Consider the following 16,549-nt stretch of genomic DNA (forward strand, 5'->3'; position numbering starts at 1 on the left):
CACAGAAGCTCGCCTGCGAACCTTGCACAACTAGCACTCCTGAAAGAAAGGATATTGCGGGGACATGGCTTAGCCACAGCTTAGGGATGTTTCTAGAATGAAATTTTCACTCTATAGCGGAGTGTGCGCTGATATGAAACTTCCTGGCAGATTAAAACTGTGTGCCCGACCTAGACTCGAGCTCGAGAGTTGGAATGTCGGTCCGGCACACAGTTTTAACCCGCCAGGAAGTTTCACAATTAGATTTACTTGCAGCAAATGCAACAGACTTTGAGGCTATGTTCAGTGACAGTGCTATATGAGAAAGATAATTAAAAATTGTTTAAGACCTCTCGTTGTGCGATTAATCAAGGTCAAGCAATTTAATCTGCAGTCCGCCCTCACCTGCTGCAAAATACAGAACTATCACAGTAAAATTTTCTGGTGCCCATGATTGAGAGCAGTATCGAAAATTATCTTACACTGTATACAGCAGCTGTTACATGATTCAAGGAATGTGGAGCTATAACTTTGTTGATAGTTGCCTCACACATGTTCTTCCACATGAAATATTTTCTACGAATCTAGATTTTGTTGTTGTTGTTGAACACTGGAGTCATTAGAAGAGTACCGTTTGTAGTGCATAACAATATGGCTGAAGCAGTTTTGGGTTTATAACTATGACAACTCGTTATAACTTACCGCCACCACGTTCTAGCACTAACAAAGAAGGTCGAGTACGCCATCCTTACAGTAATTCATCCATTCATCTATTAAGGGGTACCAACGTAACAAAACAGTTAGTTTACAAAATCGACAGTCAGAATAATTTTAAGGAAATGTTTGAAAATAATACTTAGAAAATCGGAATAAATTGCTAGATTTTTTTACAAAAATGTCAGAACATCGTTTTGGAAGCTCAAAACTGGGGCAATCTCGATTAATCGGGACGAATGGTCACCCTAAGTCAAATTAAAACACACCGCTTATGATGGGTAGTTACACATTTAACACTTACCCGCCACGAGGAAAACACGGGTAGCGCTAAATTTTGACGATTTCCACCCGGTAGAAATTCATTGACGCTGCATAAGAGTTTAGCAAATTATGATAGTAAATCTGTTAATGAAGATGTAACTGCCTTTCACCTCATTATACACTATCTCTGTAGTTTGTGTTTGGTAGAAAATCGGAAGAAATTCTGGTCGTATGTAAAGTACACAAGCGGCAAGACGCAGTCAATACCTTCGCTGCGCAGTGCCGATGGTACTTTTACCGACGACTGTGCCGCTAAAGCGGAGTTATTGAACGCAGTTTTCCTAAATTCCTTCACCAGGGAAAACTAATGGAATATTCCAGGATTTGAAACACGAACATCTGCTAGCATGAGTTTCTTAGAAGTAGATACCTTAGGGGCTGCGAAGCAACTCAAATCGCTTGATACTGGCAAGTCTTCAGGTCCAGATTGTATACCGATTAGGTTCCTTTCAGATTACGCTGATACAACAGCTCCCTACTTAGCACTCATATACAACCGCTCGCTCACCGATAGATCTGTACCTACAGATTGGAAAATTGCGCAGGTCGCACCAGTGTTTAAGAAGGGTATTAGGATTAATCCGTCTAACTACAGACCTATATCATTGACGTCGGTTTGCAGTAGGGTTTTGAAGCATATACTGTATTCAAACATTATGAATCACCTCGAAGGGAACGATCTATTGATACGTAATCAGCATGGCTTCAGAAAACATCGCTCTTGTCCAACGTAGCTAGCTCTTTATTCGCACGAAGTAATGGCCGCTATCGACAGAGGATCTCAAGTTGATTCCGTATTTCTAGATTTCCGGAAAGCTTTTGACACCGTTCCTCACAAGCGACTTCTAATCAAGCTGCGGGCCTATCAGGTATCGTCTCAGTTGTGCGACTGGATTCGGGATTTCCTGTCAGGAAGGTCGCAGTTCGTAGTAATAGACGGCAAATCATCGAGTAAAACTGAAGTGATATCAGGTGTTCCCCAGGGAAGCGTCCTGGGACCTCTGCTGTTCCTGATCTATATAAATGACCTGGGTGACAATCTGAGCAGTTCTCTTAGGTTGTTCGCAGATGATGCTGTAATTTACCGTCTAGTAAGGTCATCCGAAGACCAGTATCAGTTGCAAAGCGATTTAGAAAAGATTGCTGTATGGCGTGGCAGGTGGCAGTTGACGCTAAATAACGAAAAGTGTGAGATGATCCACATGAGTTCGAAAAGAAATCCGTTGGAATTCGATTACTCGATAAATAGTACAATTCTCAAGGCTGTCAATTCAACTAAGTACCTGGGTGTTAAAATTACGAACTACTTCAGTTGGAAGGACCACATAGATAACATCGTCGGGAAGGCGAGCCAAAGGTTGCGTTTCATTGGCAGGACACTTAGAAGATGCAACAAGTCCACTAAAGAGACAGCTTTCACTACACTCGTTCGTCCTCTGTTAGAATATTGCTGCGCGGTGTGGGATCCTTACCAGGTGGGATTGACGGAGGACACCGAAAGGGTGCAAAAAAGGGCAACTCGTTTTGTATTATCACGTAATAGGGGGGAGAGTGTGGCAGATATGATACGCGAATTGGGATGTAAGTGATTACAGCAAAGACGTTTTTCGTGGCGGCAAGATCTTTTTTCGAAATTTCAGTCACCAACTTTCTCTTCCGAAGGCGAAAATATTTTGTTGAGCCCAACCTATATAGGTCTGAATGATCATCAAAATAAAATAAGAGAAATCAGAGCTCGAACAGAAAGGTTAGGTGTTCGTTTTTCCCGCGCGTTGTTCGGGAGTGGAATAGTAGAGAGAGAGGTTCGATGAACCCTCTGCCAAGCACTTAAATGTGAATTGCAGAGTAGTCATGTAGATGTAGATCCCATAGTAAGACCCACTCAAACAGTAAGACTCACCCAGACCTGCTTTGTGTTACAGTCCAGAGGTAGTCAACCTCGTCCCTACTGATCACTGGTGGACGTTCCAGCTTTCAAGGTGGGCGGTGGGAGGTAAGTGTTTTAAAACTATTTTCATTACTTTTTCGAACTATTTGATACGTGATTATTATTATACGCCTTAACTTGCTGTAACTCGGCTTTACAAAATTTTATAAGATACTTCCCTACTTTATAAATTACCATTAATATGTTACTAGTGGGCGGTTAGAAAATTTTACTGTTAACAGAGACACAAAAATAGGCGGTCGACAGAAAAGATTCACTACCCTTGTGTTACACAAATCTGAATGAATAATTAAAGCAAATGTATTTCCTTAGTAAATGCTATATTCTGAATGGCAAACGAAATCTCATTTGAATTACAATTTTCAAAACAAAAATGACGTTACCCGATAAAACGTGAATGTGAAGCCACTTTACCGAAATAAATCCCAACGATCAAGAATTTCTTTGATTAACAGTTAGGAATCTCGACGATTTTTGGTTGTTATTGATACCGATAATGGTAAGATATCGGCTCCAGGAATTCCAAGACTTTCTCGCGATATAATCACAAGTTAACAATTTTCGGAGATTAAATGAAGAGTAAATAGGAATTAGTCAATGGGCAATAATCATTAGTACGGTGGTTTATCATATTCAGCTACATGTTCCCATAAAATGGGAGTTTCATTATGAATTTACATACGGTTGCATAACGTAACAAGTAAGTCACTTGATGGATGGAATAACGAGTGCTGCGTGGTTTGAGGCAATACGTCACGGATTGCGCGGCCCCTCCCGCTGAAGGTTCGAGTCCTCTTTCGGGCATGGGTGTGTGTGTCGTTCTTAGCACAAGTTAGTTTAACTTAGTTTAAGTAGTGTGTAACTCTAGGGACCTCAGCAGTTTCGTCCCTTAGAAATTCACAGACAACAGTAACGAGTCTCTGTTATCAGGTGCTATGTAAAGTGGAATAGACGCACAAAGCAAAAAAAAACTATGTTCTCACGTATTATGCACGTATTTTTCCAAGAGCACAGCAATTTTTCTTTAGTCGTGTCTTCTTTTTTTTGCTATATCTGCATTTTCTATTTACTGTTCACGCAGGAGAGGAAGACAGTGTCCCCGTTGGGTAGGAAGCATTCGTTTCAGTTGACTCTTCGAAAATAATTGTAAGATATGTTTATGCTGTCATCAAAAGTAACACTCATTTTTGTACAACAATTTCTGCCTCCTCTCTCCCAAAAAATCCTAAGTACAGTCACACATTTCGTTTGATATGCCATACGATTGTACCTCTGGTAATAAGTGTAGATGTGGTATTGAGTCAAATGTTTTTCCGAAATCGAAAAATACTGCATCTACCTGAATCCCCTGATCTATGGCTTTCAGTATGTGAGAAAAGTGGGAGTGAGTTTCACATGATCGATGTTTTTGTATCCATGTTGGTAGCTATAGATGAGGTCCTTCTGTTCAACATACCTCTTTATGTTTGAGCTCAAAACATATTCTAAGCTTCTACAACAAACTGATGTCAAGGTTATTGGACAGTGATGTTTTGGATCATTTCCGCTACCATTCTTGCATTCGGATGTGACTTGTGCTTTATTTTAGCTGTTGGGTACAGTTTTTTCTTCTACAGTAGATTATAGTTAAAACACGGGCTAACTCAGCGCAAATTCAGTACAGATCTGACAGGTATTCCATCGGACTATGGAGCTATGCTTAATTTCAGTCATTTCAGCAGAGTCTCAATGCCAATGATAGTAATATCTATTTCCGTCTTTTTTTTAGGCTGTTCGGGAATTTAACTGGGAAAATAGTTGTAAAGGAAAATTTAAATACATAGTTTAGCATTTATGCTTTTATGAAGTTCCAACACTGATGACAGTTTGCTGCCTTCGATTGGCAAGAAATCGCATTGTGTTCTCTTATGAAGTTTAACAATTTGTATTCATGTAATGAGTTTTAGTAACGAGCAAGGAACATTCGGTTACTCACATGTACATTGGTATGATTGCACTCACGTTTAAGGCTGTGGTTTGAAAAAAGATTTGTGATCCGAAACTAGTCACCGCAAAAACCTGTGGCGAATTGCGAAAGAAAATAACAATATTTGTGATTTTTGTTTGCTACACTCAGTTTCCGTTCCTGTCTAGTCCGTTAATGACCGCACATTAACTTGGTGCCAGTAAAAGCCTTTACATACGAACAGAATTTCTCCGTATTAGTGAAAGATCTGTCGACAGTGTTATGCTACAGCAGTTATTGAAGGCTGCAAGTATTGGTCTTCTGACAGCCAAACGCGTTTCTTTCAGCATCTGTCCGTCTGTAGCAACATGCTTTGTTTCTTTAGAAGTTTCTTTAGAGTGACTGTATACCAAGGAGAGTCTGTGCCGTCATGAACTGTTCGACTGCGTACGTATCTATCCAGTACACGGTTTACTATTTTTTTTAATATGAGCCATAGTTACCCTAATGCTCTTATCCTGGACTGTGTGTTTTGAGTTCCTTGTCGAGATATGACACTAATGCACCTTTACCTAGTTTTCTGAACTTATAAATCTCTCTACTTGTTCTAGTTGCACTTTGCACTCTGGTAATCATTATTTCTACAACTGACTCATAGTCACTGATTGCAATTTCGATGTAGCCACCGTCAAAGATATCGGGTCTATTTGTTGCCATTAGATCTAATATATTTCCATGATGACTGGCCTTCCGAACATTTTGTTCTAGGTTGTTTACAGTGAATGAGGTAATAGAACTGAGATATAGAGACTGCTACAGCGGTATAACGCCAGTAAAATAATGTGTAAGTTATATGGTTTCGTCAACATGTAGTTTCTGATGATCCATGGCGCAGTTCCATAGCAAAGAGGATGAAGAAAAAAGGAGGGCGATAACAAGGTCATATCAGTGTGGAGAACTTCTAATTGAACAAGCCAGACACCCACACGTTGAAAATGCAGCGTTGAGCACCTACGGTCGTAAAACGGTAACCAACGAGAGATTAGTCGCAGTCGCCGACAACTGTGAAGGGCAGGCAGCAACAATAGTTTCCAGCACACCAGGGATTTTTCGACAGAATGAGCCACTGGTTTCTCCAAGGATTTCAACACTGTATCGACAATGATGGCACAAATTGCGAGCATATGCTGCATATAATCGTATCTGGAAATTCAAGAGTGTTTTAAAATTTGATATTTGTTTTCTTCTTTAGTATTTGTCATAGTTTACAGATAATGATCAGCTTGTAAAAATAAGAGTTCATTCGTGCTCTTTCCATACATTATCAAAAATTAAACCATGCTGTCTTTAAGTTTCGTTATTAAAAAAATAGTAAAGATAAACTTCTTTGCCAAGATCGCTAATAACCACGTTTATTCTCGCTGGGCGGTCCAGTTGCCAACGTTTGTCCTTTACTGGCCACCGCCTGTCAGTCTAGCTGCACCCTGGCTGCACTGGTGTGCTCTGTTCTGAGTGGCACAAGCCAGATACAAGTGGTGGATAATTGTGTGTACAGTTGTTTTAATTTTGACATACAGACGTATCAGGCTTCTAGTCTGTTATATAAAGTACGTGCCAATTTCTGAGAAAGAGTACTTTTGCCGCTATTTAAGAAATATGCAATAACCGTCCGTCGAGGTATAGTGTATTACTGATATTTCTTTTATATTCTGCCTGATGCTGTATATTACAATAGCTTTGTGTATAGTTATACTGTAGAAACGCTTTCCGGATCTGAAGATGGTAACATTGTTTACTGAAACCGATTATCGAGAATAAAGTTTATAAGTGGCGATCTTGGCAAAGAAGATTATCTTGTTTACTCTTCGCCACTTGCGGCTCAAAATGAGTAAACTAAAAAATTATTCAAAACCTTACACCTTACGACATTACATCGTGATAACCATATTGCACCGCTCTTTTTTTTTAGATTTTAACAAATTAATGTAATGGTGATACTTCTACCGTAGTCGATTTAGTAGTCAAGTTATACACATTACATACAACAGCCTTGCATATAATTTTAAAGACTTGAGCAGATTTAACACATTATGGTGCTCTTTAATACAACAGGTATTAAGTGCAGAATGTAAGGGAAAGCGAACACATTTCAGGGCACTCTTCAGTGATCGGATGTATCGTTTGTTGAGCATACCTCCACAAAGCTGCATTTACGACCTGTTGTCATTTGCCATTTTGTTGCCTGCGCTACTTTGAGCTTATTACCAGCTTTTTTCCTGAACTCCGTATAATGATTGATTGATTGTGGGCTGGTGTAAAAGGGATAATCACTGTTTACTAAGAAGGCCATGGTGAAAAGAGATGTGTGCCTCCGGTCGGAAAGGACTGCATTTGTATTTTTTTAAATGTTTTTGCTCCACTGGAGACATTAGTAAATGTGTATTGACATTAGTGTCAACACTCGATAAATACAGACCGTGAGCTCAGCTAAAGGAAAGATCCGAAGGACACAGAAAGGGCTTTTGTTTTTCAGAGCAATGTCTCAGTTCATTGTATTTCGAAGCACCATTGGATTTCTTAATATAGCTCAGTCAGCCACTCGCTACATTCCTCAGCCGACATTGAGATCAGTTTGACATCGCATATAGTCCTCAAGCTATCACTTACTAATACTTATTAATAAATTGCCATCCTAACGGTAGCTGCTGTAAAAACTGAACACAGTAATTCAGTAAAATAATTGAGATTTTATCGGTGAATTAAAAATTTATAATTTAAGCATTATATTTGATGCCATATCTCATTGAGTATTATACAGTGTGTAATGTTGCGAGGCAGATACCATTTACTGATAAATTTCTCGGATTTATCACTCCATATTCACTCCATCTGGCACGTGACTTCCATTGAATCTTTAGTTTAATGGCAATCCTCATTTGGTGGTTTCAGGAGTTAATTATCTGAGAATAATTACTGATTTAATAAGTTTCATTATATATATGCTACATAAGACCTAAATTTTGTTCTGTGACTTGATGTTTTGCGTCTCAGAAGATACATGTAAACCGAAGTCCAGATAATTAATATGGAAAATTATTTTTGTCGTGATCTCGTGCGTCCTTAACAGCTGTTCCTCATAAAATAGAAAACCTTACTATCAGTAAAAGATACTGTATTAAGGGACAAAAACATGCGACAAAAGAGTAAATAAGCTGTCACTAAGGATTGCCATACTGCGATTACTATATCGAGAGGGAGGCAGATGTTTAATGGCGCAGCTTTGAGAGTGAGAAACACTTAGTTTATCTGTGAGAGCGGAAATACGTTCTATAACGTGCAGGAATGTGGAATTATCGGGCAACGGCGTCAAATTTATTACGTCGCATGTTAAGTAGGCTGAGTGACGGTTGCACACCTTTGGGCTCTGACGTTGGCGAGCAGCCTACCAAAGCAGCAAAACGAAAAACAAAGGCGGCCATTTAACCTGTCTCGAGAAACGACGAGGCACAAGCTGATTCCTTGAAGCAGCGAGTCAGTTTGGGCTCGTTAGTGGAATTTTGTGTGAGGCAGTAGATCTACACAATGCGGCACCTACGCGCCAGCACAAAAAACTGCTGATAATCGCAAGATTAAGACGATATTCTTACCCTTACTAGAGAGATCTTGTTTCATTGTACGCTCTTCATGAAATTGAACATTTTATTTGTCAGTGTCAGATACGAGGACATGCTGAAAATTCTTGTCTATATGTATCTGCAGCCCTATACCTCTGTCCTCAGCTCGTGGTCGTGCAGTAGCGTTCTCGCTTCCCGCGCCCGGGTTCCCGGGTTCAATTCCCGACAGGGTCAGGGATTTTCTCTGTCTCGAGATGACTGGGTGTTGTGTGATGTCCTTAGGTTAGTTAGGTTTAAGTAGTTCTAAGTTCTAGGGGACTGATGACCATAGATGTTAAGTCCCATAGTGCTCAGAGCCATTTTTTGAACCTATACCTCTATAAGGTTCCGAATTGTAGCGTGCAACACGGCTGTGCGTCACGTAACCATGGGAGTATAAGAAGGGAAGACGGCTGTTCAACCTTACGCTGCAAGTTGCTTTGAAGCCGGCGCAGACGATTGATTCTTGTTCTTAACTTCTGTCGTGTGCATACAACAGCTGTTTTGGACAGTACATGATACAGTGCTTCCGTGTATAATACAGCAGTAGGAAGGCAATTTCAGACGATATTCTGGTCTTAAGTGCCTATCTGATCGCCTAATGCAATGCGTTTCGCCTGGTTAATGTAATTTTCTTATTCGCTTTGAATAATCGAGAATAGATGTATGTGACATGAAGAGACTGCCTTCATAATCCGACATTTTCCGTTATAGGGACTGACAAAACTGACGGTCGGTCAATGTCCTCTTTCTGAAAATGCTGATAACAGGTTCTGCTACGTTTGGTTGGTTTCCAATCGATCCTTCATACAGCCTTCACAAGAGAGATTTTCGAGTTGGAGTGATAGGAAATCAGAGGTTAGATGACAGAAATAAAACACTTGAATAAAAGTAACCATTGCAGCTGAAATTCATGTATATATAAGAAGATGTACACTACTGGCCAATAAAATTCCTACACCACGAAGATGACGTGCTACAGACGCGAAATTTAACCGTCAGGAAGAAGATGCTGTGATATGCAAATGATTAGCTTTTCAGAGCATTCACACAAGGTTGGTGCCGGTGCCCGACGTGAGGAACGTTTCCAACCGATTTCTCATACACAAACAGCAGTTGACCGGCGTTGCCTGGTGAAATGTTGTTGTGATGCCTTGTGTAAGGAGGAGAAATGCGTACCATCACGTTTCCGGCTTTGAGAAAGGTTGGACTGTAGCCTATCGCGATTCCGGTTTATCCTATCGCGACATTGCTGCTCGCGTTGGTCGACATCCAATAACTGTTAGCAGAATCGGTGGGTTCAGGAGGGTAATACCGAACGCCGTGCTGGGTCCCAATAGCCTCGTTTCACTAGCAGTCGAGATGACAGGCATCTTACCCGCTTGGCTGTAACGGATCGTGCAGCCACGTCTCGATCCCTGAATCAACAGATGGGGACGTTTGCAAGACAACAACCATCTGCACGAACAGTCCGACGATGTTCGGAGCAGCATGGACTATCAGCTCGGAGACCATGGCTGCGGTTACCCTTGACGCTACATCACAGACAGGAGCGCATGCGATGGTGTACTCAACGATCAACCTGGGTGCACGAATGGCAAATTTCATTTTTTTCGGATGAGTCCAGGTTCTGTTACAGCATCCTGATGGTCGCATCCGTGTTTGGCGACATCGCGGTGAACGCACATTGAAAGCGTGTATTCGTCATCGCCATACTGGCGTTTTACCCGGCGTGATGGTATGGGGTGCCATTGGTTACACGTCTCGGTCACCTCTTGTTCGCATTGATGGCACTTCGAACAGTGGACGTTACATTTCAGATGTGTTATGACCCGTGACTCTACTCTTCATTCGATCCCTGTGAAACCCTACATTTCAGCAGGATAATGTACGACCGCATGTTGCAGGTCCTGTACGGGTCTTTCTGGATACAGAAAATGTTCGACGGCTGCCCTGGCCAGCAGATTCTCCAGGTCTCTCACCAATTGAAAATGTCTGGTCAATGGTGGCCGAGCAACTGGCTCGTCACAGTGCGCCAGTCACTACTCTTTATGAACTGTGGTATCGTGTTGAAGCTGCATGGGCAGGTATACTTGTACACGCCATCCAAGCTCTGTTTGAACAATGCCCAGGCGTATCAAGTCCGTTATTACGGCCAGAGTTGATTGTTCTGGGTACTGATTTCTCAGGATCTATGCACCCAAATTGCGAAAATGTAATCACATGTCAGTTCTAGTATAATATATTTGTCCAGTGAATACCCGTTTATCATGTGCATTTCTTCTTGGCGTAGTAATTTTAATGGCCAGTAGTGTACCTTGAACGAGTACATTTCCGAATGAAACGTAATTCCTTTACACTTTAGACTATAATAAAAACTACTAGTACGCCTGTAAATGATACAAGTTGGCACTGTTTATCAAAACACTTCCACCAGAAGCCGATACTAATATGGCGGACATCGGCTTCAAGTTTGTGACATCATGACAACTCCCCTTATTAAACGTCAATGAACTCAGTCTGTGAGAAACAGCGTGCTGCAATCTAGTTTCGAATTCAAAGAGTCCGTCTACATACGAACACACTCTCCTTCAGCACGACAATGCCAGACCACACACGAGCGCTGCGACATCCTCGACAATCCCACGCCTTGGGTTCACGGTCATCGGCCACCCTCCATACAGTCCCGACTTGGTACCATCCGATTGTTATTTGTTACCTACACATTCGAGGACTTCACTATGATAGTGATGAAGCGGTAGTCTACAATCATAGGTAAAGAAAATCAAACGTTCCACTCTGACAGTATCAACGAACTGATGTCTCGTTGGGAGAAATCGGTTCGTCGCCAGGGTGACTATGTTGAGAAATATATATGTAGACATGAAGAATAAAGACGTAGAATGTTGACAACGTTTGTTTTATTTAAAAAGTTTCAAGAGTTAAGAGTAATATAAAAAATTGGTGACATTACTTTTCAGCACGCCCTTGGACATAAGGTGTAAACGAATTTCGCATACAAAATTTTAAAGTGTTTAGAGGAGATAAAAAGAATCATTTGTTTGGGTGAGAAAAATGAGTCAAGTGCATCGTTTCGCCACTTGAGGTCCGTGAATGTTCTGACGCTTATCATGTACAGGAAAGATGCTCAAACTGTCGTGTGATGTATATTGTTTAAGAAATGCAGTACTCAGTTTCAACAGTGTCACTGATTTTACACCTCAAGGAAAGTAGCTTATAACATTGAGTTCCGTCGATAGATCCTGTACCATTTACGCTAGTTTGTCATAGAATTATGGAATGCGTTTCGGCTCTCGTATCATCAACGTGGATTCTGCAATCAGCTCTGTTTGTCCAGGACATCCAGAGAACTGTAGAAAATAATAACGTGTTCCTTGGCTTCCAGAACACTTTTGCCTAGTGAACATTATGCATATGGAATATCGGGTCAGATTTGGTACTTGGTTCATGGCTTCCCAGCAGATAAAACTCTATACGTTCTTAATGAGACGAAATACAGGAAGATCTGCAGTTGATGGACAAATGCTAGGTGGACTAGTAGCTGACCCTCAACACAAAAACCGAGCAAGGTGGCGCAGTGGTTAGCACACTAGACTCGTATTCGGGAGGACGACGGTTCAATACCGCGTCTCGCCATCCTGATTTAGGTTTTCCGTGATTTCCCTAAATCGCTCCAGACAAATGCCTGGATGGTTCCTTTGAAAGGTCACGGCCGACTTCCTTCCCCGTCCTTCCCTAAGCCGATGAGACCGATGACCTCGCAGTTTGGTCTCTTCCCCCAAAACAACACAATCCCTCAACACAAAAGTATCGTTCTCCCCTAAAATAGGTGGAACATAATGTCATAAGCTACTTTCCTTCAGGTGTAAGATCAGTGACTGTTCGTTTACACTACTGACGACAAATCACTGAATAACAAGAATAAACGTATAATATTTGAACTAGCTGACCGGAAGGACGTAAACTGAAAATCTCATTCTGGAAACATCCCCCAGGCTGTGGCTAAGCCATGTCTCCGCAATATCCTTTCTTTCGGGAGTGCTAGTTCTGCAAGGTTCGCAGGAGAGCTTCTGTAAAGTTTGGAAGGTAGGAGATGAGGTACTGGCAGAAGTAAAGCTGTGAGTGTTGTGGTTGGCAGGAGAGCCAACCAGTATAACTAAAGGAGGCCGAAATGCACGCGTCTAAGCTCACGCGTCTAAGCTCACGCGTGCTGGCAATAGAAACTGATCATGGCGCCTTGCTAGGTCGTAGCAAATAACGTAGCTGAAGGCTATGCTAACTATCGTCTCGGCAAATGAGAGCGTAATTTGTCAGCGAACCATCGCTAGCAAAATCGGCTGTACAACTGGGGCGAGTGCTAGCAAGTCTCTCTAGACCTGCCGTGTGGCGGCGCTCGGTCTGCAATAACTGATAGTGGCGACACGCGGGTCCGACGTATACAACAGGACCGCGGCCGATTTAAAGGTTACCACCTAGCAAGTGTGGTGTCTGGCGGTGACACCACATTCCTCCCCCGCAAATCGGCGTACGGTTGGGGCATAAGGCTTCCGCCCGCCGTGGGGAGGACCCATGTTGACGTATGGGACGAGGTGGGGAGCCTAACAACAGGCGAGGCTGTACCACCCGCACCCTGCCATTCGGACCCTGGGGAGCTAGGAAACGCCTGAAAAGCTGCTTCAATGTGCACGCCAACATGCGGTGTATGCGCCCGTAGAGAGACAGGAGGGGCCGAAGGGTCAACCTCCATTGGGCCGGGGCACCCGACGGGCGAAGACGACATATGGTCCGGAGCGGGCAAGAGTTACATGTCGGAGGACAACCGGTCACGGGAAGCGATCGGCTGCGCGTGACCCAGGGAGGCGCCCGGCGGTTGCAGCGACGCGTCCACTGCGGGCGTCGCCGGCGGGAGAACAGGCGGCGGCGGCGGCGGCGGCGACGGCGGCGGCGGCGTGTCACCATGGGGCAAAATGGAAGGCAGCGTCGGTAACACCTGGGGCTGAGGCGAGCCAGTAGATGGATCCCCGGGGAGCTGACCGGAGGGCACCGTCGCTGAAAGCAGACGGCGAGCGGCAGATCCCGTGCGACGACAGAGGCGCAGCTGATTGAGATGCCGACGCACCTCACCAGAGGCCCCCAAAACCAGCGCTGCCGAGGCAGCGAAGAATGCGCCCTTCAAGCCAACGCCGTGAACCTCGGTAGTGGTGATAGTAGACTAAGTCGCCTGGAGCAAAAGCAGGTGTCTGCCGCTGCACAGGAACCTGATGCGGCGGATGTAGCAAAGACATCGAGGTTCGATGAGGGCGACCGTGGAGCAACTCAGCCGGCGAGCGACCTTCTCGGGGCTGAGAGCGATACGAGGACAAAAAGAGCAACAACGCGTCCTCCTGAGAATGCGACTCTTTTAACTTCAACGTCTGTGATTTGAAAGTCCTGACCAATCGTTCAGTGGCACCGTTTGACTGTGGCGAAAGCGGCGCGGACGTCAGATGTTGAATACCATTGGCCTTGCAGAATGACTGAAATTCCGCGGACATGAATTGTGGGCCATTGTCGGAAACAATAGTCTGAGGATGACCTTCAATGCAAAAGATAGCGGATAACGCTTGGATGGTGGCAGATGACGTCGTGGAAGACATCCGGACAACAAAAGGAAAATCACTGAATGAACCTACCACAACCAACCATCGAGCATTCCAGAATGGACCAGCAAAATCGATGTGTAAGCGTTGCCAAGGGGAAGTGGCTTTTGGCCATGTAAAGAAATTCCGCGGTGGTGCTGATTGTTGTTCGGCACACACCATGCAAGAAGAGCACATATTCATAATCGCGGCAGAGGACTGTAACGAACGTGGCACCACGACCCTGGACTGATCATTATCAGAACGCAACAGCAAAACACCACTTCGAACAAAAAGTCTCTCCTTGTGAGCAAAAAATCGGCGAACCAACGGATCCCCGATCCGTGACTTTGACAAGGGCCATTGTGTAGCAACAAAACGTAGAACGGGAGCAAGGACAGGGTCGGCAGCTGTGGCTGTATCTACACGACGAAAATCAATCGGAAACGATTCGACCACGTCATCAGTTTCCGAATCAATGAACATGCAAGCAAGTTCGGAAAAATCGAATGCCCTATCCTCAGCAACAGGCAAGCGAGACAACGCATCGGCGTTTCCGTGCTTAGCAGTGGACCGATACAAGATATCGTAGCGGTACTGCGAGAGGAAAATAGACCAGCGAATTAATTTCTGCGCTGTACGTGGAGCTACCGGCTTGGTCGGATGAAAAAGCGTTGTCAAAGGTTTGTGGTCCGTGATTATGGTAAAGCGACGACCATACAAGAAATTACTAAACTTTGTAACACCAAATATGAGAGCCAATGCTTCTTTCTCGATCTGTGAATAATTTCTTTACTCAGACGAGAGCAATTTGGACGCAAAGGCAATAGGACGATCGTGCGATCCATCTTTGTGCGCAAGCGCAGCACCGATCCCGAAATCCGATGCATCCACCATCAACAAAAGGGGCTTCTGGGGATCGAATGGAAAGTATTGGAAAGCAACGCCGATTTCAACTGGCGAAAGGCGCGTTCGCATTCCGTCGTCCAGACGAACGGAACACCCGTACGGCGTAAGCGATGAAGCGAAGCTGAAATGGAATCGGCATGCGGCACATAGCGATGGTAATAATTTATTTTTCCCAGCACGCCCTGTAGCTGCTTCAAATTCTTCCGCGACGGCAAGTCTTGTATGGCACGAAGGTGCGTGGGACTGGGATGTATGCCTTGGGCATTGAGTACATGGCCCAAGTATTTCAAGTCCCGAGCAAAAAAAACACATATTTGTCCGTCCGTAAGCGAAGACCATTTTGTCGCAAGACCTGAAATAATGTTCCGAGATTGGCCAAATGTAATTCTTCTGTCTTTCCAGAGATCACAATATCGTCCAGATAATTTGCTGCAGTAAGGACCGACGCACAAACAATTTGTAGATATTGCTGAAACAATGCAGGGGCGGATGCAGACCCGAATGGCAGTCGTTTGAATCGATACAAACCAAGATGCGTGTTAACCACCAAAGCGCGCTGGGATTCTTCGTCCTCCGGTGTTTGCAAGTACGCATCTGCGAGGTCCAACTTCGAAAAATATTTACCCGGGCACAGCTTGTCAGAAAGATCTTCCGGGCGGGGTAAAGGAAAAGTTGCAATCACTAGTTGTGGATTCACTGTTGCCTTGAAATCCACACAAAGTCTCAATTTTCCGGAAGGTTTTGGCAAAATTACTAAGGGTGATGCCCAGAGAGAAGCCTGCACACGTTCAATCACACCTTGTGATTCCAAATCGTGTAATGTTTTTGCGACCTCTTCACGCAATGCGTGGGGAACATTGTGCACTCTCAAAAATTTCGGTTGCGCGTTTACTTTCAGTTCCAAATGTGCTTTATAGTTCTTAGCGCAACCGAGGCTTTGTGCAAAAATGTCTGCAAATTCTTCACATAGACGAGAAACACTGTCTGAAGGCACCCGCTGGTTCACTAATAGGACCTGATTTACTATAGACAAGTTAAACAACTGAAATAAATCGAAACCAAACAAGTTCACTGCAGAAGAAGAACGAAGGACGTAAAATGACACAAGTTTTGTTTGTCCTTTGTATGTTGCAAGAAGGCTTTACTGTCCTAACACAAGGATATCTTGACCGGAATAGGTAGATAATTTAACATTTGCGGCACGCAACGGAGGTGTGCCCAACAGTTTGTAAGTGTCTTGATTGAGCAGTGAAACTGCAGCACCGGCATCGAGCTGGAATGGTATCACTTTGCCGTTAATGCCCAAGTCTACAAAAAGTTTATTGTCCTGCTGACGACAAAAGCAACTGTCTCGTGCAACGTGAACTGACACTGGCACATAATCACTTGCTACTCGACGGGAGATCCGGCGATGTCGACGCACACTATTTTTGGGACG

General features: G+C 43.7%; 1 protein-coding gene across 2 annotated transcripts in view; it reads left to right on the forward strand.

Annotated features, from left to right (window-relative positions):
- The window catches only part of LOC126282113 (uncharacterized), a 388,870-nt gene that overhangs the window by 130,894 nt on the left and 241,427 nt on the right, over nucleotides 1-16,549 (forward strand). For both annotated transcript variants that reach the window (XM_049981576.1, XM_049981577.1), the window contains exon 4: nucleotides 2,940-3,010. The gene's annotated coding sequence lies outside the window, so the exon portion shown is untranslated. The remainder of the gene's footprint in view (nucleotides 1-2,939; nucleotides 3,011-16,549) is intronic.

Source organism: Schistocerca gregaria, chromosome 7 (genome assembly GCF_023897955.1).
Source record: "Schistocerca gregaria isolate iqSchGreg1 chromosome 7, iqSchGreg1.2, whole genome shotgun sequence".
Classification (NCBI taxonomy): domain Eukaryota; kingdom Metazoa; phylum Arthropoda; class Insecta; order Orthoptera; family Acrididae; genus Schistocerca; species Schistocerca gregaria.